General features: G+C 42.9%; 1 protein-coding gene across 4 annotated transcripts in view; it reads right to left on the reverse strand.

The window, feature by feature from the left end:
* EHBP1 (EH domain binding protein 1) overlaps nt 1-22,400 on the reverse strand; it is a 668,483-nt gene that overhangs the window by 481,070 nt on the left and 165,013 nt on the right. For 2 of the 4 annotated variants that reach the window (XM_081069113.1, XM_081069123.1), the window contains exon 3: nt 7,708-7,806. The exons of the other annotated variants lie outside the window; for them this stretch is intronic. The gene's annotated coding sequence lies outside the window, so the exon portion shown is untranslated. The remainder of the gene's footprint in view (nt 1-7,707; nt 7,807-22,400) is intronic. 4 annotated transcript variants of the gene reach the window in all.

The raw sequence follows: 22,400 nt of genomic DNA on the forward strand, positions 1-22,400 counted from the left end.
ATTTTTTAGAAGCATGGAAAATAAAACACAATCTAAATACTTTTGGGTAGATAAATGTTAGGTAGTTTTTGAAGAGTCTAAGACTAGACAATATAGTTACAAAATTATATTGTAGACTGTTGAATTCATTAATTTAATTTCTTTAAATTCAAGTCTTTTCCATCAAGTAACAAGTCTGGGTTTGTGTCTGTAAATGTTTCTCTCTCCCATGAACATTTAGCCCAGGGAGGTGTTTTTAATCGCGCTCTTCCTAGGACATTAGTGATGTTTGTGGCTCTGGCCACAGTTAATTGTGTTATACCAGGTCATTCTGCCATTTACTACAAGGGAAGGCAAAGCTACATCAAGGTCTTGTTTGACACTCTAGTTTGAACACTTGGTGGGATTTTTCTTTCCTTTACTTCAGGTACTTGAACTATAATAGAAATGAATTAGGCTTTTCCCCCTAATAATGGAATAACCAAACATTAACACATATTGAATAAAACAACTGAACCTCCCAACCATGTACCTTTCCATTCCAGTCAGCCTGCCTTCCTCATTTGTGAGTGAGTAGTAGTCCTTTTTCCCTAAGATGTATAAGCAAAAGTAAAGATTGTATGAAACCACCTTTGCACTTTATTACAACTGATCAAACTCAACACATTCCTGGTCCCTGATTATGGAGGCTGCCTTCAGCCCCAAAACACAAGGTAGTATTCCCCAAAAGGGACCCACTGCACCATAGCATTAGGCAGATAGCTGTTGCTTATCTCTACTAGGAGTATCTTTTTCTGAACAAAAGTTAAAGGCAACGAATTCCAGGAAAGAACTGGGAAGGGGCACTTACTTGTCAATCATTAGAGGCAAGTCTTTCTGAAAAAAAGTAAAGAAATCTATTTTGGTTTTATTTGACTATTTTTAGTATCTGCTGCAGATCTCTTCCTTTTCAGTTATGAAAGAAAAGGGAAAACCCACAATGCCACAGTTCACACACTCCAGTGTGTGCTCTCCATTTTTCATATGGAACTTTCATCATTGTAGTTATATCCTATGCACACAGGTTTGTAGATTAAATTTTAAAGATTTATATTGCTATAGTCTTTTAGCAGCTATAAAGGAGCCAGTTCAGCAGTGGGTACCATGATTTATTTGATCTTGTTCAACACTCATCTTTCTAAATTTTATTATAATAATCCTTTGATTAATATTGGTATATGAGTTTCCAAGTTATATCTTTCTGGGATTTCTAGAAGTGGGATATGTGGATCTGAGAGCCATTTGTTTCAGGTTCTTGATATGTTTGTTACCCTGTTGTCCAGAAGGGGCCTGGCAATTTATAGCCCTATAAGTAATGTGTTATAACCACTAACACTTTATAGCTTGTATTATGTCCCATGCACTGTTCTAAGCTCTTCACATTCACTCATTCCATCTTCATAACAATCTTATGAGGTAGGTACTATTATTATTTTCATTTCATAGAAGAGAAAACTGAGGCACAGAAGTTATGCCAGATCTTTTTACAGGATGAATATTAATTTGAGGAAGAATCATTTTGTCAACTGAAGGTGAATGTTGAGGGGAACCAGAGTTGCCACAATTACTGATGTCTGTTACAGCATAAAAACTGTATCGGGGGGAGGGGGGTCCACAGTGTGAGGGATATAAATGATAGACGTCTAAGTATTACTTTGTCTTGTGCACCTGAAACTAATTATATATATATATATATATATATATGTATATATATATATATATATATAAACTGTATCAATCCGAACTCTGAGGAGATAAGAAGGATGGGATGGATGGTCCTTCCTGAAAACAGCTCAGCAACCAGGTCAGAGATCTAGCAGTGAGGCTGGTGGCAGCAGTATTACTAGTCAATGAGGACGTTTGTTAAGCTCACATCTAGACTTTATAGAACTCAGAAAACAGACTTGGAATGGGGGCTTTGTCCAAAACCCTATTGGAGATCCATGCCCATTGCCCCTGGGGGCTTTGTCCAAAACCCTATTGGAGATCCATGCCCATTGCCCCTGGGGGCTTTGTCCAAAACCCTATTGGAGATCCATGCCCATTGCCCCTGGGGGCTTTGTCCAAAACCCTATTGGAGATCCATGCCCATTGCCCCTGGACTGTTTTCCTTGATCCCAGCCAGAAGGCAGACCAGCAAGACGGGGTGTAGCGGAAAGTTTCCCACCTGGGCAAAAGGCAAAAGCCAGGAGAGGAGAGAGGGGAAGAGAGTGCAAGAGAGAGAAAGAAGAAAGGAGAAGAAGGGGACGGGAGAAGGAAAGAGAGAAAATGAGAATGTGTGAGGGGTGGGGATTCCCACCAGGGACTGCTGATCTTGTCACTAGAACAAGTAGTGTCCATGGACACACAACTACTTAGTCCAATCCTCAGCTTACCTCCTGCTTAACTTTTCTCACCACAGATTCTAACACTTTAGAAGAGTGCCTGCTCAAAGACTCTAACTCTTTAGAAGAGTGCCCGCTCAAAGGTGCTCTGACTTAACCATCCCTTTAACTAATATTATCTACTGGAGAGAGGGGAGAAGAAAATCTTATCAACAAAGCATAGAAATAGTGCTTCAGCGTCACAAGCCTCTGGGACTTTCACTCCCCAGGTGACCTAAAGCATGCTCTTACTGCTTACATTTCTGTTTGAGTTTACACTAGACTGGGAGTGGATTCTGAGATAATGGCCCGTGGGTGATGTTGCTATTCAGGTTAAGCCTGATAAATACAAAACCTCAGACAATACACTAAAAATGTACTGAGTTTGTGTGTTTGTAAAGTTGGGAAGGCACGTACCTTGAAATCTGTATCAGACAGGATAATTTCTGATCAGTTTCCTGACATGACTAATGAAGACAATACTGTATTTCCTCGAAAATAAGATCTAGCTGGACCATCAGCTCTAATGTATCTTTTGGAGCAAAAATTAATATAAGACCTGGTCTTATTTTAATATAAGACCAGGTAATATAATATAATATAATATAATATAATATAATATAATACCAGGTTTTATATTTATAACAAATAAATATCCCATGATGCAGCACAAAGAGATAGGAGATGAAAATATGAAAGAAGTTAAGAGATTTGGAGGATTGAATAAGAAATCTTAAAACTCCTAAATGGAGTTCCAGAAGAAACAAATAGAGAACAGAGGAAAAGAAATATCTGAGGAAGAAATGACTACAAGTTTCCTTGGATGAAACACATGCATTCACAGACCCACGATGCATAAAGCAGTAATTAAACATGGTCGTAAGAACGCTGCTCCTCCACCCATCGAAAGGTGGAGCCTAATTCTCCTCCGCCTGAATCTGGGCTGGCCTCAGGTATTTATTTAATCAATATGCCAAAGTGGAAGTGGATGCTATACAACACCTTTCTAAGGCTAAGTCAGAAGCAACCCTTCAACTTCAACCTTAGTCTCTCGGAAACTTGTTCTGGGGAAAGCCAGCTGCCTTGTAAGAAATCTGACTAGAGAGGTCTCAAAGCTACACACAGAAAGAGGGACACATCTGCACATAGCCTTCTAGCGGTCCTCAACAACATTCATGTTATAAAGGTATGTGAGTAAAGCCATCGTAGGCCCTCCAAAGCAGCCCAGATTTCAGTAAATACCACCAAAAAATTCCTGTTAATTCCACATGGAGTGGAAGACTTGCCCAGCTGACAACTGCCTAAATTTCTAACCCACAATAGTGAGATTAAAAAATTACTTTGTCTTTAAGCCACTAAGGTTTGGGGCAGTTTGGTATGCAACAATAAATAACTAGAACAGAGAATGCCCAAGCAGAATTAAAAATAACAAAGGAATCCACAGACATAATAAAATTATAAAACAATGAAGAACACGAGGAGATCAGACAATTTTAAGTTCACGAACTTTCCCCATGTAAGTGGAAACTTTCCAGTGTGTAATTGTCTGACTCTGTGTGTGTGTGTGTGTGTGTGTGTGTGTGTGTGTGTGTGTGTGTGTGTGTGTAAAAGCCAGGGGCACAGAGGGGACATAACACTAGGAGCCCCTACCACCTGGGTCCATTTCCCAGAGGAGGTCCCCAGAAAACTAGGCGGTAACACTGGCACATCCCAGGTGAGGTCTCTCCACACCAGTCCCAGAGGATGGATGGATTGCCAGGGCTTAGCTGACAATCAAGGGTAAAGTGAGCCCTTGAGAGGGCTGAATGGCCATTATCAGCATCTTTTCCAATGGTCTCTCCAAAGGAGGTCACTGCCCAAATGGTTTGCAGCTCAGAGACCAGTGAAGCAGCCACAGTAACATATACCTCTGGCTCTGTGGGAGCTTCCCTTCCAGGGGAGGAACCCAGAGAGTGTGAAAGCCATAATCCAGGAACTAACTCAGAAGCAAAGGATGCAGAGCACTGTCCAGTCTTCTTCCTTCAAGCAGGCTTGTTACTTTTGTGTTCCCTGTTATAGGAGGTAGTTGAAAGCAAGTCGCCACTCCACCTTAAGTAGTGAGAACCAGCTACTGCCCCACTAAGAATTGCTTCCTTTGGCTCAGGCCAGGAAGTACTTGCTAAACCGGTAGGTGCTAGCTCTGCTCCAGCCAGATTTGGAAAGGAAGGCAGGAAAGCCAGTAAGCTCTGCGGAAAGCACTCGATATTAGTCTGCAGAAAACATGGATCATAGCTCCCAGAGAGCTCAGCAAAGAGGCCAGCAGCCACTCTGCTCTTTCCTTGATGGGACAAGCCCTGGGGCATGGCTGGACTTTGGGAGCTAAGGGAGGGGTACACATCCCCTCCAGTCTCAGAAAGGACATCTGAAGGCAACTATCAAACTGACACCAGCCACAAAACTGGTGTCAACATCCCCATGCTCCCCTCTGGGGTCCCAGGGCTTCTGTGGTAGGCTGACGGTGGGAATACCAATGTGGGTTTGGGAACATACTCAGTGGCAGTTGTGGCTGGAGGAACTTGGTGGAGAGCCATTGTCAATATCACTCTGGCCAGGTTCTCCAGTGGCCAGCTGTTTTGGACTCTAGAAAGTGTATGTTGGGTCTCTTTCTGTAAGACTGCTGTGATACCATAAGGAGACACCCTCAGAGGTCACACTATAGGTCAGGCTGTCTATCTGTCCTGGCTCTGACAGGGGTGATTAGACAATCCAAGAGATAAGATATGACTGCCTCAGAGGGAGCCACTAGAAATCCATGGGAGAGAGTAAGTGGTGTCAACACTTCACCACCTGGAGATGCAGCTACCAAGGTGACTCCTGCTCCACTGAAGATGAGCCCAGTGCTTAGCCATAAAAGCCCTGATGGCAATAGTTAGGGTGTCTACAGGAGCAGCGAGAATTCCCCAAAACAAGTCAGTCAGAGAACTCTCAGCTTAAGACACAGGAAGAGAGGACCTAGAGATATGAGAAAGCTGTGTGAGGACAGAAATAGGATACAGTTTACCTTTTGGGGACAGTTGGAGCTCAGACTTGTCCCATAGAAAGTATGGTGTTTCACCAGGCAAGAATCTTGTTTGCACAGGCAGTTGCTTGTTCCATCCAGGAATAATCTCCCCGACCTGAAAAGGTCTGAGAGAAAGTGGCTCCTTCCCAGAGTATATGTAGTCCTTTCCCATAATCCCAAACCTGCGTGGTTAACTGATCCCAGTGAGTCCTCAGGAATTGGCCTTGTGGCTGGCCCATCCTCTGAAGCAGTCTCCAGCCTTCCCCATTCTACAAGGGAGAACCAAATGCCCTGTCAGTGGCCATCACGAAGCTTGTTCTAGGAATCATAGTGCTGGAAGGGGCTGCTCTGCTGGCTAAGGGCCAGGCAAGGATATTCTGTTTCTGAGGTCTCTGCCCACCTGGTATCAAAGTCTGCTGTTTCTACTAGGGCTGGGGAAGAGGACATTTTCCAAAAGTCCTCCTCACTTATTTCTAGAGGTTTGGTGGCCAGGATGCCATCTGCTGTGGGCTTGGTGAGTAATATGAGGGAGAGCTCAGCTGACCCAAATGGGGCACAGTTGGGAGAATTGGATAGCCACGTGCAAAAGAATGAAACTGGACTGTTATCTGTCACCATGTACCAAAATTAATTCAAAATGGATCAAAGACTTAAGCATAAGACCTGACACAATAAACTGCATTGAAGAAAACATAGGTACTAAACTTACGGACCTTGGGTTCAAAGAGCATTTTATGAATTTGACTCCGAAGGCAATGGAAGTAAAAGCTAAAATAAACAAATGGGACTATATGAAACTTAAAAGTTTCTGCACAGCAAAAGAAACCATTGACAAAATAAAGAGGCAACCGACTGAATGGGAGAAGATTTTTGCAAACAGTTCCTCTGAAAAGGGTCTAATATCCAAAATATACAAGGAACTCATGAAACTGAACAGCAAAAAAACAAATAACCCAATTGAAAAATGGGCAGAGGACCTAAAGAGACATTTCTCCAAAGAGGATTTACAAATGGCAAATAGACATATGAAAAATTGCTCAACATCACTAATAATCAGAGAAATGCAAATAAAAACCACAATGAGATATCACCTCACCCCAGTCAGAATGGCTATCATCAACAAGACAAATAGCAGCAAGTGTTGGAGAGGCTATGGAGAAAAAGGAACCCTCATACACTGTTGGTGGGAATGCAGACTGGTGCAGCCGCTATGGAAGGCAGTGTGGAGGTTCCTCAAAAAATTACAAATAGAATTACTATACGACCCAGAAATCTCTCTCCTGGGTATCTACCCAAAGAATTTGAAATCATTTATACATAAAGACACGTGTGCTCCAATGTTCATTGCAGCTTTTTTTACGGTGGCCAAGACATGGAAACAACCAAAATGTTCTTCGATAGATGAATGGATAAAGAAGTTGTGGTATATATACACAATGGAATACTATTCGGCGTTAAGAAAAGATGATATAGGAACATTTGTGACAACATGGATGGACCTTGAGAGTATAAAGCTAAGCGAAATAAGTCAGACAGTAAAAGCAGAGAACCCTATGATTTCACTGATATGTGGTATATAAACCAAAAACAAGACAAACAAATGAGAAACAAAAACTCATAGACACAGACAATAGTTTAGTGGTTACCAGAGGGTAAGGGGGGTGGGGGGAGGGAGATGAGGGTAAGGGGGATCAAATATATGGTGATGGAAGGAGAACTGACTCTGGGTGGTGAACACACAATGGGATTTATAGATAATGTAATACAGAATTGTACACCTGAAATTATGTAATTTCATTAACAATTGTCACCCCAATAAATAAAAAAAAAAAAAACAAATGGGGCACAGAAATTCCAGAGACCCCAAGTTCTTTCTCTGCTTGGGTTGGCCCAACACTGCTAACCGTGGGCTTGGAGGAAATTCTTTGAAATGAGATGGGAGACTTTGTAACCTGAAGCTTCATGATCTTTTCCCCTGAATCTGCTCTTGGAAGACATAATACTTCTCCTGAAAAGCCTCTACATCCCATCTCGAGTATAATTCTTAAATAGCAAGACCACATGCAGAACCAGATCTTGGGTGGCATAACTGTGCATGCTCTTCTTCCAACAGGCATAGACCATGCTGCTTTCTACTACAGATGACACCCTTTGAAATACTATCTTGTCAGAATTTGCCCCACAGTCATTGTTTCCCGTGACCCTAAACCCATGGACACAGACAACAATGTGATTTTGGGCCAGCCAAGATGCTCCAGTTGTACCAGATGTTCTGAGGAAACTGACCTGTCATCACTGGGAGGGAGAATTTGCCCAACTTGTCTTTCAGGATGACATGATAGCGTTTCATGGGGACATAGATTTCTATCCAAGAGGGCCTGATTCCTGCAGGAGAAAAACAACAAGTAGAAGCATTGGGAAGAAAACCTGTTCAAGTAAATCTCAGAATAGCAAAGTTCACATTTTTGCCTTTTGCACACCTTTCCTGTACCTGGCCCAGGAAACAAGTGCATTCAAGCTACCGAGGGGAAGGTGTGAGGAAAGCTGTTTTAAAAAATAAGAGCAAAAACACATCACATTCCACTCGTAGGACATGGTGTTCCTTTGAGCTGGCATTTGGGACTGTGTCCCTCAAAGCAGAGGGCAGGATGGGGTAGAGAGGACCTGAAGTCACTCACAGAGGAAAGTTCATCTTCATAGAAGACATTGAAAAGGCAGCTCTGGTGCCTACGGAGAATAGATGGATCGCAGGGGGGCAGCGATGCTCAGCAGGAAGACAAATTGAGAAGCTATAGATGCTGCACTTAGCTCAGCCATTTTTCACCTGTGATAGTATGATTTATAATAGGAAATATATATTTACATAGGTGCTCTTCCTCCCTGTTTCTGGCACAGAGCTACTAAAACCCTTGAAATTTCCTAAGTGATGAGAGTGATAAAGTGTCTTTTGTTGTGTTGATGAGGTGAATTTCGGAAAGTCCCTATAGGTCACCTAAGGATGAGGGGTGGTTGCAAGGGGAACCAAGTGATTGGAGGGTTGGAACTTTCAATCCCATTTCCCAACGTCCAGGGAGGAAAAAGGAACTGGAGATTGAGTTCAAGCACCAATGGCCAATGATTTAACCAGTCATGTCTATGTAACGAAGCCTCCATAAAAACCCAAAAGGACAGGGTTCTGAGAGCTTCCAGGCTGGTGAACACGGGGAGGTGCTGTAAGAGTAGTGCATCTGGACAGGGCATTCTTAGTGTTGACAGAAAACACACATTGGACCACTGAAAGCTCCCTAGCAGGCAGGAAGCTCTCTTAAGGGGTAGCTATTATCAGGCAAGTAGTTTTACTCCCTGAATCTCAGTTTCTTTACCTTTAAGACTGCCCTTTCTACTTCAAAGGGTTTTAGCCAAAGTTTAATCCATACAATGCTTTTCTGTATTTTCTCACAACAGTTTTTATTCTATTGGGAGTGGATAAGGTGAGGGATTCAGAGAAGCTTATGATATGGCCCTTGAGAACACAGTCCAGTTATGAGCAAAATAATGACATTTATAAGGAAAGAAGCACACAAGATAGCTTATGATGGTCAAGTCAGAGTTTAGGTTGTGGAACTGTGGGGAAGACAGGAGACTTCAGACTAGAGAGAAAGGGTTCAGTCACCTAAACCCAGAAGTCACTGTTGATTCCTCTCCACCCCAAACTAATTCAACAGCATGTCCTGTTGGCTCCTCCTTCAAAATACCTAGAACGCAACAATTTTCCACTCCCATCTCGATACCACTCTGACTTGGATTATTATAGTACCCTCCTAACTCAGTTCCTTATTTCTTATAGAATGGTCCATTCTTCAGAGTGATTTTGTTCAAAGAGATACATCATGAGAGTCTGCAAAACCCTCCAGTAGCCTGCCCTTACTTAAAATGAAATCCTGACAACTGAACAGGATCTTCAAGGCCTTTCTTTCATGGTTTGGCAGTTGCCTCCTTGACTTGTATATCTCTCACCATCTATGTTGCTCATTCTTCTGTAGCTATAGTGTCTTCTCTTCCTGTTCTGGAAGCATGGGATGCTCATTCTTCCTCAGGAACTCAGCATTTCTGTTTCCCCTTCCAGAAAAGTTCATGGGAACTTTCCTTTCCCATGAAAGTTCTTCATGGGGCTTTCTTTCTCCCTCGTTTCAACCAGGTTTCTGCTCAATTACCCCTCAGAAAATTCTTTTATAACCACAGCCAAAATAGACCCCTCCCTATCACTTTCTTATGCTTTCTTCCCCCAGAGAACTTACAACTACTAGATATTTTTACATTTAATGAGTGGATCATTACCCCCACTAGAACATAAACTTCATGGAAGAACATTCTTTGATTTTGTTTATTGCTGCACTCCCAGGGCTTAGAATAGTGTTCCCTTGGAATAGAATTCCCTTGCCCTAGAATAGTGCCTTGCACATGGCAGCTGCTCCATGAACATTGGCTGAATACATAAGTAAGAGTCTGTCAACTATTTCACACTGTGTCACTTGAACAGGACATAAGGTCAATAAACATAATACTATAAGACCAGTGTGGGGAGCTGCTGGGAGAGGTTTCAACCTAATATAAGTTACATAAATCCCAGAACAAACATGTCCCTTGTTTCTTACAACAATAACTAGAGTCCAGGTAGCAGACATGGATGCAGAGTAAGACAGTGACTTTCAAACTTGAGTGACCATCAGAACCACATGGAAGGCTGGTGAAAAACAGAGATTACTAGACTACCTCCAGTAGGTCTGGGATGGGGCCTGAACGTTTGTATGTCTAACAAGTTCCCAGGTAATGCTGCTGATTCTGGTTTGGGCACCTCACTTTGACAACCATTGGTGTAGGTTGAACTACATAATCACCTTGGTTCATTTCCATCCAGAGAAGCCCAGGGTGAGACTTTCTTGAAGAAAGTCAACATCCCTGCTCCTCCTTATACTGCATGGATCCTAATAGGTGACCTTTGCTCATAATATGTTATCCCCCCTTTCAACATCTCACTGAATGACCCCATTATCCTCTTGGCTGAATTCTTCCAAACTCAAGTCTCACCTATTCTGTGGAGGTTTCCATGACTACATTGGCCCATGATGCCCTCCACTCTTCATCTCACCTCTGCAACTGCTCTAATGGTTTAGACATTAGATCATCTTTTTAATCACTAATTTTCCTAATCATTCTACATGCTTGTCTCACCTCATCTTAGACCAAAAACAGAAGGGCAAGCTTACATTGGGAATGTGCCCTATGAGGGCTCAGAACCATGACTGGAACAAGATTCCACAGAGCTTGTTGCTATGTGCCCCTACTACCTGGAGATGATACCCAGCTTCTGGAATTCGCCACTCACTAGGTGTTCCTCAGGGGTATCTAGGGAGCACCAGAACATGACTTCATTCTGGGTTATTAAGACCTGAGATACAACTGGAGACAGAAGAAGGAACTGACAGTAGAAAATTTATTCTTCACCCCCAAAGCTTCTAAATCTGGACCTGCCAGAAATATACCACCCAGACACATACCACAAGCAGCCTTCTCCTTTGTCCCTCCTTCTAAGAACAACTCAACAGACGTCAAAGGCAGAGCGTGTATCAGAAGCTGTGCAGATGGGGTTCAGGCCCCACTGGAGATGCCAGGTGACCAAGTAGGTGTTCCTGGGGTGGTCTCAGAACTGGTTTTACGTTCGTATCACCTAGGAAGCTTGTAAGCATCCAGAGGCCCAAGCCCCATCCAGATGCCCAGGTCCCACTCAAAACCAATTAAGTCAGAATTTCTAGAGGTTATACCCAGACCTTGGTATTTGTAAAGTTCCCCACTTAATTCCCATGTTCAGCCAAATCTGAGAAAAGCTGCTGTATGCTCCCCTAACTTTAGGGCCTCAGAAATGCCAGTGTAGACATAGCAGAGTTCTCCATTTTACTTGGCTCATTCATTTGGGCCCTTTGGATGGTTGGGTGCTTGGCTGTTCCATGTTGCTCAGCTCTGAGAAACAACTCCATACAAAGGAACACTTAATTAGAGATCAAATACCAGGCCAATGGGATTTCACCCCCAAGGCCCAATCTCAAGATTTTCTCTCTCTGCCCATTGGTAGACAACTAAATTAAGAAACTCTGGTATATTTATACAACAGAGTATTACTTGGTTATTAAGAAGAATGAAATGTTACTATTTGCAATGATATGGATGGACCTAGAGAACATTATGCTAAGTGAAATAAGTCAGTCGGAGAAAGACAAATGCCATATGATCTCACTTATATGTGGAATCTAAAGAATTGAATAAACGAGAAGAGTAAACAGAAATAGTCTCAGAGATATAGAGGAAAAACTGATGGTTGCTAGAATGGGGGGGGTGGGGATGAGGGAGGAGGTGAAGAGATTAGACAGCATAAATGGTAACTACAATATTGCCATGGGGATATGAAAGACAGTTTGGGAAATATAACCAGTAAAGATTTTGTAGGGTGTCAGAAGAGAGACCACTTCATGGACGGTGTAGATGCCTGACCACTGCACTGTACACCTGAAGCTGAAGCTGAATAATATTGTATGTCAACTATAATTTAATATACATATAGTCACAGGATGTGGAGTACAGCATAGGGAATAGAGTCAAAGGAATTGTAATAGATATATACGATGTCAGAGAGGCAATAGATTTGGTGCAGGGCGTTATCACTTTGTGAGAGGTGAAATGTCTAACTATTGCATTGTTTTGTACACTTGAAACTAATAAAAAATAAATAAAAATAAAAATAAAATATTTTATCTCTGCATCGAAGAGTGCTGTCAGGTTTGATTTCCTGAGAAAGGGAAGAGCCATGCATCCAGCCCTGACCCTTATGCCAGAGTCTTGTTGGAGGCAACCCTATGTTGCCTCCATAGGGTTGGAGAAAGCCAGTGGAAGCTCCTCCAGAACAGAAAACCGGCCTCAGCTGCCGGCAGCAGGCTTAGTACCAGGGCCAACTCTGATCTTACTTCCTATTGATTTCTTGGAGTTTTGGGGGTAAAATAGAAGACACCCAAATAAAATAATTAGTCCTGGTCTTAAGGGTGTCATAATTTGATGACTACCTCTTCACTCATTTCCTTAAAGGTCAAATTCCCAAAGTATTGATGACAGCATAGATTTTATACCCATTCTGTGAACATGCCTGACTTGTCTGGGTACCTACAATGTCATCCACCTCTTCTTCAAGAATTCTTCCACCTGCATCACTATCATTTCCCTGGCTGAGGTGTTGGCCTACCCTTCCCCATAGATGACAGGGGTTCTGAGGTCAGTGGCTAAGACTTACTGGCCCGTGGTCATAACCATGCAGGGTCTCCAAAAGCAGTGATGGGTTGATAGAAAATATAGGCAGAAATGTTTGGAGACGAGGGAGGGTGTTCTTCCCCCTTGTAGGGCTCTTTTGAGAATTAAATATGATTAAGGGCACAGCGGGTGACATACAGCGAGAGTTGAACTTGGGGTAGATATCACAAGTGTCATTCACCACTATCTAGGGGCCCAAAGTCCAGCAGGTAGGAACAGGAAGCACTTGTTTTCACAGAGGCCGTTTGTCACCACCCCTATCCCCACTACTTCCTCATCTCCTCCACATATTTATCTAGCAGATAGCCCAAGACCTACCCCTCTGGTTCACCCCCTTGTCCTGGGGCACCCAAAGGGGTAATGAACAAGATACTGATATGCTGTTTGGGTGTCTGAGGCCAGCTCCATTCCCCACATGGGCACAGCCACGTACCACCCACTCCTGGACGACCCCCTCCACCCAGGGCTCTCTGAGAGCAACAGGGTGGCAACAGGCTTTTCCTGCAGCAGGAGCTGGCCAGCCCCTGCATAGTCACCACCCGAGAGCCAGGCCAGATGTGGGGTTGGACTTGAGACCTGATTGTGGACTTGGGCCTGGGCCTGTCCTCTAGGAAGCTTTAATTCCAGCCATCAGGCAAGAGAGGGAGACCTAGTGGAAGAAAGGCCACATGGGGAGCAGGGGCCCCTTTCTAGCTGGGGCTGCCTTCACTCTCCAAGCAGCAGGGGTCTGAGGCCAGACAAAACCTCCGGTTCCTCTTCCTTTCGGGCTGCCCTGGCCTAAGGGGTGATTAACTAATGACAAAAATTAACTAATGATTAAAAATGACCGAAGCTGTCCTGGCCTCCTGGACCTCTCTCTTTGGCTTTCCACAGCCAAGCTACCTTGGATGACATCTGCTGCATACACCCCATCTTCTCCATCCATTCTGCCATTGTCTTGGTTAGAGCCATAGAATCTCACTAACCTACAATATTCAATATTTAATGTGACTTGGGGGAACCCCTGTGGGCAATTTTTCTGCATAGAAAAGATTATTCGAAAATATCCTTGGTTTTTAAAAATGAATATAACTTTTTGGCATTATCAATTTAAAAACCTTCCTTCAGCTTTTTTTAACATAAAGAATTTAATATAAAGAATTATTAATGAGGCATAAATTTATTGACTATATCACCAATAATTATCATTTTGGGATACTAAATTGGGCAATAATGTTTTCATCAGGTAGGTTTTAAAGGGTAAGGGGTGAGCACTTTTAGGTGTCATATACATATATATTCCATCTTATCCATTTTTAAGTGGCACATTTTTCATTCAGTGGCATTAAGTGCATTCATAATGTTATGGAACCATCACCACCATCCATCCACAAAACTTTGTTCATCTTGCAAAACTAAAACTCTGTACCCATCAAACAGTAATTCCCACAACCCCTGGCAACCACCCTTCTACTTTCTGTCTCTGAGTTTGACTATGTACCTCATATAAGTAGAATCGTGCAGTATTTTTCCTTTTGTGACTGATGTATTTCACTTAGCATAACGTCCTCAAGGTTCATCCATGTTGTAGCATGTGTCAGAATTTCCTTCCTTTTAAGGCTAAATAATATTCCATTGTATGTATATACCACATTTTGTTTATCCATTCATCTGCTGAAAATCTTCCTTTAGCTTTTAAGTTCTTAAAATATTTTTCCCTATTTATAACCTTAGCAAAAAAATTACAGCAAACATCTTGAAGGATATATTTGGTTAAGATTTATTTGATTAATATTTGGCCCCATGGATAGGTTTAATTAAACATATTCAAACATTTAAAACTACATTTATAAATTTGTAACATGCAATTTCTTTTTTAAAGACCTCAGTTGTCTGACTTAAACAAAATCTTACCAAGCTGAAAATATATAGTAACACTAAGTTCTCCTAACTCTTCCAACATCATATATAAATTTATAATACTTTCAACTTAAAATCACAAGTGTAACTCAGTTACTCAATTACACTTTTAAATTCGAATTATAAGTCTCGCTTTTCCTCTAATAGATAAAATTCTCTTCAACATTACAAGTAGTTGAAATGCCAAATATGCATAGGGTATTCTTAGAACAAAAGAATCAACACTGTAGGTTTATTTTAAAATCATTTCTATACTTAGTTTTAAATCTCCCTAGATCTAATGAAATTCCCCAGAGAGTGGGAGCTTCCAGACTTCCCAGAAAATAAGAACCAACCTGGGCGTTTGTTAAATATACAGATTCCCAGGTCCTCACCAAGATCCACTGAACCTGCATTTCCAGGGAAAAGACCAGTTGATCTGTATGACAATGAAAGCCACAAGTCTAGTTTACCACAGAAATTGGGAAACACTTTCCTTAGGGGAAAAATTGCTTCTTAGACATCGATGGACCAGGTTTTGGTAAGGCTCTGACTAGATTTTTGTGGGTAATTCTAAAAGGACCCCTCCACACTTATCCTCCACTGCAGGATCATTGTAAATTAAGGGAGGTGGCCCACCTTCCTTAGAGGTGTGTCACATCGCTGGTTAAGATTTCAAGTCAGAGTACAGCCAGTGGACTTTGCATTGCTCAGGCTCTTTAAATAAGGTAAATGTCTTTTCCTTCTATCTCTAAAGAACTTTGAACATCATTCTTACGTTTCTCCAGGCTCTCATGACCACACACCATCATAGATATTAAAATGCTGCCTCCATCAAACCCTGGTGTCTCCCTCAGCTTCGTCTGACTTCTCAGTCACAACTTCAAGGTTATTCTTCTGACAAATGCCTCACTGGTGCCATGATTCTAGCACTGTGCCCTCCATGCAGTTCCTAGATGATCTTCCCAAGATATAGGCCAGGACACCCTGCTAAACCGTCCTTGGCCCGCCACTGCCCACTGACATGGCTGCGCTGGTTCAAGACCTGTTTCACAGATGCTTGCCTTCCTTTCCCCAGGTCCCCCTCAGGCCGCTCCCGCAGGGCCCAAGCCCTACACAACTCCCTGCAGCTCTCCCAAGGGCCAGCTCAGTGCCATGCTCTGAGCCAAGCACCTTCCGTGCATTATCGCAAAGTCAAAGCAACATCTGAAGCCTGCTGGACTCATCTCAGGCCTCTGCCTTGACAGTTTCCTTTGCTTGCAGTGCCCTCTCCTGACTTTGATTCCCATTCATCCTTTAAAACCCAGTGTATCTCCTCCTCTGTGAAGCATTCCTTGACAACTAAAGTCAAATCCATTCCTCCCACCCCTTTACGTCCCCACTGACCTAGCAAATACTCAGCTTGCACATATGTGTCATACAATTATTTACTTACATAGACAGAGCTCCAGGAGGCCAGGGACCCCTGTGTCTTTTGTTCACCACCGAGGGAGGCCCCAGCACCATGCAGAGCCAGGCATATTAACTAAATGATACCCCCTTCGCTCCTCAACTCCATTAATCAAAGACCGATAGATGTCCTGGCCTCCCCCTGCACCACCCAGGACTTCTCTACTGCCCTGGACTCAAATTGTTTGTTTTTCATTTCATTAGGTTGAAAAAGAACAGTTTAGCTGCTTCCTGAGGATCACTGCCACATGCGCCAGTGCCTAGATAGCTTCTAACGCAAGCAGAGTGACTGGTGACCAATATGGCCACTGGCCAAGATTTTTGTTCCACATGGGACATGCAGACAGGTGCCTATGATCAGCAGACGCTGCCACAAGGTGTCCAGCTCTCATTGCCTTCCGTCAGCCTGGACAAAGTTGGAGAGTGTGCAAAAAGCCTGAGTGAGGCCCACAGCAGCACTGGTCTGCCCTCACCAGCTGGTTCAGTGGTGGCATACAGGCCAGACTCTGGCCCCTGAAGTTGTTCCTGCTGCTATTATTATTGCTATCCCCATTGTGACCCAGGCCTGTGGACAGCTGGTGTTAGGCTGGTAGCTGAGCCACGTCATGCCTCTGCAGCAAGCATCAGCTTTTTCTTCCCACTTTCTGTGTGAAAATGCAGCAATCTCTGTGAAACCCAACATTGGACAGAAGGGGGAAGTTGCAGAGGACCAGATCTGGAGCCTGTCTAATGTTTCTCTCAGGGGGAATAGAGGGACAAATGCTTGCCAGAACTTTAAGCCTCAGTGAAGGTTTATTTCTTCTCAGGCCCATTGTTGAAAGCTCAGGGAACAGACCTTCGTGTAATGTCTGTCCAACTAAGAGAAATGCTTGAAGGTTGACAGCATTTCAGGTCAAGTGTCCAATGTTTGCCAAAAGATGGGCCATGGACAGTCTGCATTAGAATTGCTGGGGAGAGAGGGGCGTGTTTGCTCACATGCAGGTTCCTGGGCCCCACCCCAGACCTTCTAGTTCTGAACATCTGGGGAATGGGGTCTACAGATCTGCCTAATTAACAAGCCCCCACTTCCACCCCCAGGTAATTCTTGTGCTCACTGAAGTTTGCAATGCATTGACTGCCTAGTCCAATAGCAATACAATCAATATGCTTCAGTTTCCTAAAGCAGCAAGAAAAAATTCATTTCTGTCCCAGGTCCAGATTTCAGCAAAGTGGAAGAATCACAGTCATTAAACCACCGGCATGTGAGCACCATGGTTTTGTATTTGTCTCCAGAAGCCCTGTGCAAGGTGGGTACACATGTGTGGGTGATGTAGTGGGGCGTGCGCTTTGACTTGAAGGAGGTTATAATGAAGGATATGAAGGAGGAGACAGGAGGAGGATAATGAGAAAGAAAGGGGGTCTCCAGTGAGACTGTTGCCCAAAGACAAACCGAAAGCGCTTTCCTGTGGGGTTACAGGAAAGATAAAGACTGACTGAAATATAAAATCACAAACCCCAGCAGGGCTGGATCTCAAAAACATATTGAGTGAAAAGGAAGCATCACAGAAGAATAATACAGTAGATTCCGTTTATATTAATTTTTTAAATAAGCAAAAGCAAATAGCAGATTGTATAGGAATGCACACATAGATGGTAACACTATAAAGGGAAACAAAGGAATGACGCACTGAAATTCAAGATGGAGGTCCCCTGAGCTACCTCTGGGGAGACAGAAGGAGAAGTTTTGGAGAGGGGGAACCACAGGGGACTGCAAAGGTACCGAAAAGTTTCTATTTCTTAAACAGATGGTGGGCACTCAGGCGTAGTCATATGTACATAATAGACAGCATTTTGCATGCATGATATGAAATAATGAGCAGCATGAACAAAATAAACATGAGTTGTTCATCAATTTCTGAAATACTAGGAAAAGGCCACGCCTTCTGGAATTTGCGGTGGGAACGGCTTGAGCAAATAAAAGGAAGTGCCATTTACCAAGGGAGTTGTGAATATTCAGTCACGGACTGAATTGCCTCCAGGTCAGGGATGGGCAGGTGAAGCCTTGGGGACCCAACTGGGGGACGAAGCACAGTGTCTCGTGCCCAGGGCTGCAGAGCATGGGCCAAGAGCCATGTTGCAGAGGCAGAATCCTGTGGGGGGGGGGGGTGCCCATGCCAGGGTCAGCAAATCCAAAAGGGGCAAAATGGGAAGGTGGAACTAAGATTGGGAGCCAAGCAAGGGGCGGGGGGCAAACAGAGGGAGGGCAGGAGTATCTGAAGGCACAAGCCTTCAGGTAAGAATTCTGAGATGGATTTGGGTCCTGACTGGGACTAAGGGAGTCCTGGTCTATGGCAATCAATAGACTGACATGAAGTGGACATCACCTCCAGAGGTGACACTACCAGACAGAGCCCCGGATAGCCAAGAGCAGCTCCCCCCAGGGGCAGAATCTGAGGTGGTCCCATTAACCACACACTGTCAGAGACATATGGAGTCCTAGAAGGAACCTGTCCACTCTGTGGTTCAATGTAGAAATCTCTTCTCCATCGATCCTGTCACAGGTCCCTAACTTCTGTTTGAAGATTCCAGTAGCTCAGGACCTCTCCAGGTGTCCTATCTCATTGTAAAAAGACATACTTTCTTACCAAGTCCTTTGTCCTAAACTATGGCGCATTTCCCTTATGGTGTCACCTCTGCTCTCAGGCACTGTGCAATGTAAGCCCAGTCCTTCTTTTATTTGCCAGGTTAGCAGGACAGTCAGTCTAAGCCAGTAAGCAGAACCAGGTCCACCACGGGGTAGTGTGGTGGACACAGAGATGTGCCAACCTGACTGCCCCTCAAAGATGAACTTGATGCGGTCCGCAGTCAGCCTCCATCTCCTTTGGGGTTGGCCAAGAGCTGCCTCCCCAAGACCATGACCACATCCAACAACTGATCACAGGAAGGGTGTCAAACACTGGCCACTGCAGCCCACCCCAAGAACTCTGAGGAGCCATATAAGTGGGGTCGGCTTTGTCAAGCCTGGTCACTGTGTGGCCACTCCCTCTGTCCCACCCCACTTCCCCTTCCTGCCCTTCATGACTGTTTATCCCTGATAAATGTCCCGCTCAGCAGACTCCAGCTCAGCACCTGCTTCCAGACAGCCCTATCTGCTACAGAAGAGGCATCCTTACAACAGATTAAACCAAAGAGAAAGTGGTTTTAGACCCACTAGCAAAGAAAAAGAAAATGCTGTTGAAAACCTTACTCACTGCAGCCTTTACTAAGGGTCTGGCATTTCCCTAAGAGTTCCTTTAAAACAAACAGGAAGGATTTTAAGAGACTCCTCTGCAATTCTCTAGCCAGAGGGTGTTGCTTCAATGAACAGTCCAGAAGGGGCGAGACTGCAAACATGCTCAGCTCCCAGCCCCTGGGTGGGGTTGGAAAATCTCCCCATGGGCTGTGCCCATCGCCACTTTTCTATTGGTGGTGGAATGGGATTTGCCAGCACAAGACAGCAGAACAACCTGGAGTTTCGTTTCCAGTCACTGGAAAAGGGTTTCCTTTCAAGTTCGGTTTCCTTTCCTACTCCTGGAATTCTCAAAAACAGCAGCTCCTCTCTTCTGGACCCATAGTACAGATAGCGCCAAACCCACTTTGTGCAATAATTGTGCATTTTGTGCACTGCTGTAAGACAATTCTCAGGTGCTGACTGGTCGGGTTACTTACTTATCCCTTGCATTATTATTTGCTACTAACAACAAAACAACAGCCAGCCATTCCTATGAGCTCCTCGTGTAGATTTTTTCTCGGAAGAAGACTGTGCCAGGCCTCCTCTTAGCATCTCCTCCTTGAATGACTGTTGGGTTAAATTATAAGGAATGATTTCTAATCCTTTTTTGAAGTGACTTTTATTATCATCATCTTTTTTTCTGACTAAAAAAAATTCATTGTATTAGTTTTTTATTGCTGCTATAACAAATTACCACTAATTTAGTGGCTTAAAAGTACACAAATTTATTATCTTATAGTTCTAGAGGTCAGAAGTCCAATATGTGTCTCACTGGGCAAACATCAAGGTGTAAGACTTCATTCCTTTTCTGGAGGCTCTAGGGGAGAGCCCATTTCTTTGCCTTTTCCAGCTTCTACGGGTCGCTGGCATTTCTGGGCTCGTGACCCCCTTCCATCTTCAAAGCCAGCAATCGCTGGTGGAGTCTTTCTCAAAGGGCATCCCTCTTCTGCCTCCCTTTTCCACATGTAAAGACCCCTGTGATTGCCTTGGGCCCATCTGGATTATCAAGGATAATTTTCCTTGCTCCATGTCAGCTGACTGGTCACATCAATTCCCTTTAGCCATGTAACCTAACATATTCACAGACTATGAGGATTACAACTTTGGGAAGTCATTGTTCTGCCCTCAACATACACGTTCATTGTAGAAAATGTAGAAATACAGAAAAAGCATAAAGGAGAGCATATGAGCCACTTCCAATCTCACTTCCCAGAGAGAACCAACAGTTTAATATGTATTCGTCCAGTCCTTCATTCAGTGCATGTTTTTTTCTTTGTAAACTAAGTTTGAATAACACTATATATATAATGTTTAGTAATTTTCCTTAATAATATACAGATATTTCCATGCTAATAAATATTTTGCTGCATATCATTTTTTAATGACTATCTAACTTTGTATTATGTGGATGTACTATAATTTATTTAGCTAATTTAGTTAATCCTCTATTGTAGGACACACAATTTATCTCTAAGTTTTCTTTATGCCTAGTAGCCCTATAGAAAACATCACTGAAGCTACATCTTTGTGCATGTTCCCTATAGGTACCCCAAAGATTGGGCAACCACATTATTTATCCTCCAAAGCAGCACATTTTTGAGAATGAAAAACCGTAATCTTCAACAACAAAAAAATAATCGATCCAATCAAAAAATGGGCAGAGGACTTGAATAAGTCCTCTTCTCCAAAGAGGACATACAAATGGCCAATAGACATATGAAAACATGCTCAACATCACTAGTCATCAGAGAAATGCAAATAAAAACCACACTAGTTAAAATGGCTATCATTAACAAGATAAATAATGACAACTGTTGCAGAGGCTGTGGAGAAAAAGGAACCCTCATACACTGTTAGTGGGAATGCAGATTGGTGCAGCTGCTAAGGAAGGCAGTGTGGAGGTTCCTTTAAAAATTAAGAATAGAATTACCATATGACCCAGCAAACCCCCTTTTGAGTATATACCAAAAAAATATGAAAAGATTTACCCATAAAGATATATGTGTTCAGAGATACAGAGGAAAAACTGATGGTTGCTAGTTGGAAGGGGGTTGGGGATGAGGGATAAGGTGAGGGCATTAGAAACCACAAATTGGTAGTCACAATATTGCCATGGGGATATGAAAGACAGTTTGGGGAATATAATCAATAATGTAAAGATTTTGTAGAGTGTCAGATGAGCACCTGTCTTATTACGGGGACCACTTCATGGACGGTATAGAGGCCTGACCACTGCGCTGTACACCTGAAGCTAAAACTGAATAATATGGAACGTGAAATATAATTTAATATACGTATATTAAATTATATATATATATTATAGTCACAGGATATGGAGTACAGCATAGGGAATAGAGTCAATGGAATTGTAACAGTTATATATGATGTCAGAGGGGTAATAGATTGAGGTAGGGTAATATACCCTACTTTGTGAAGGGTATAAATGTCTAACTATTACATTGTTTTGTACACCCAAATCTAATAAAAAAATAAAATAAAATAAAAAAGATATATGTGCTCTGATGTTCATTGCAGCTTTATTTACAATGGCCAAGATATGGAAACAACCAAAGTGTCCTTTGATAGCAATAGATGATTGAATAAAGAAAAAGTGGTATATAAACACAATGGAATGCTACTCAGCCATAAGAAAAGATGAAATAGTGCCATTTGCGACAAAATAGATGGATCTTGAGATGATTATGCTAAGCTAAATAAATCACACAGAAAAAGTCGAGAACCATATGATTTCATTGATATGTGGCTTATAAAACTGAAAGCAACAAAGGAACAAGACAAACAAGAAACAAAAACTCATAGACACAGACGATAGTTTAGTGGTTACTAAAGGTAACCACTAAAGGTAAAAGGGAACAGGGGTGATAGATGAGGGTAAGGGGGGTCAAATGGATGGTGATGGAAGGAGAACTGACTCTGGGTGGTGAACACACAATGTGATACATAGATGGTGTATTACAGAATTGTACATTTGAAACCTACGTAATTTTACTAACCATTGTCACCCTGTCATGCATGGACTCAGCTCCCGCTCCCCGCACAAGAACTCAGG

This window comes from Rhinolophus hipposideros (assembly GCF_964194185.1).
Source record: "Rhinolophus hipposideros genome assembly, chromosome: 12".
NCBI lineage: Eukaryota > Metazoa > Chordata > Mammalia > Chiroptera > Rhinolophidae > Rhinolophus > Rhinolophus hipposideros.